Here is a 778-nt window from a genome sequence, read left to right on the forward strand (position 1 = left end):
GCTTTGGCATAGTCAATAAAGCAGAAATAGATGTTTTCCTGGAACTCTCTTGCTTTTGCAATGATCCAGTGGATGTTGGCAATTTGATCTCTGGTTCCTCTGCCTTTTCTAAATCAAACATGAACATCTGGAAGTTGACACTTAACGTACTGTTGAAGCCAGGCTTGGAGAATTTTGAGCATTACTTTGATAGTGTGTGAGATGAGTGCAATTGTGCAGTGGTTTGAACACTCTTTGGCATTGCCTTTCTTTGGGATTGGAATGAAAACTAACCTTTTCCAGTCCTGTGGCCACTGCTGAGTTTTCTAAATTTGCTGGCATATTGAATGCAGCACTTTCACAGCATCACGTTTAGGATTTGAAATAGCTCAACTGGAATTCCATCACCTCCACTAGCTTTGTTCATAGCGATGCTTCCTAAGGCCCACTTGACTTCACATTCCAGGATGTCTGGTTCTAGGTAAGTGATCACACCATTGTGGTTATCTGGGCCATGAAAATCTTTTTTGTATAGTTCTTCTGTGTATTCTTGCCACCTCTTCTTAATATCTTCTGCTTCTGTTAGGTCCATAACATTTCTGTCCTTTACTGTGCCCATCTTTGCATGAAATATTCCCTTGGTATCTCTAATTTTCTTGAAGAGATCTCTAGTCTTTCCCATTCTATTGTTTTCCTCTGTTTCTGTGCATTGATCACTGAGGAAGGCTCTCTTATCTCTCCTTTCTACTCTTTGGAACTCTGCATTCAAATGGGTATATCGTTCCTTTTCTCCTCTGCC

General features: G+C 40.6%; 1 protein-coding gene across 1 annotated transcript in view; it reads right to left on the minus strand.

Annotated features, from left to right (window-relative positions):
* CLCN5 (chloride channel, voltage-sensitive 5) overlaps positions 1-778 on the minus strand; it is a 274777-nt gene that overhangs the window by 117731 nt on the left and 156268 nt on the right. The window lies entirely within an intron of this gene.

The sequence above is a fragment of the Bison bison genome, unplaced genomic scaffold (assembly GCF_000754665.1).
Source record: "Bison bison bison isolate TAMUID 2011002044 unplaced genomic scaffold, Bison_UMD1.0 scf7180017864331, whole genome shotgun sequence".
In the NCBI taxonomy this organism is placed as follows: domain Eukaryota; kingdom Metazoa; phylum Chordata; class Mammalia; order Artiodactyla; family Bovidae; genus Bison; species Bison bison.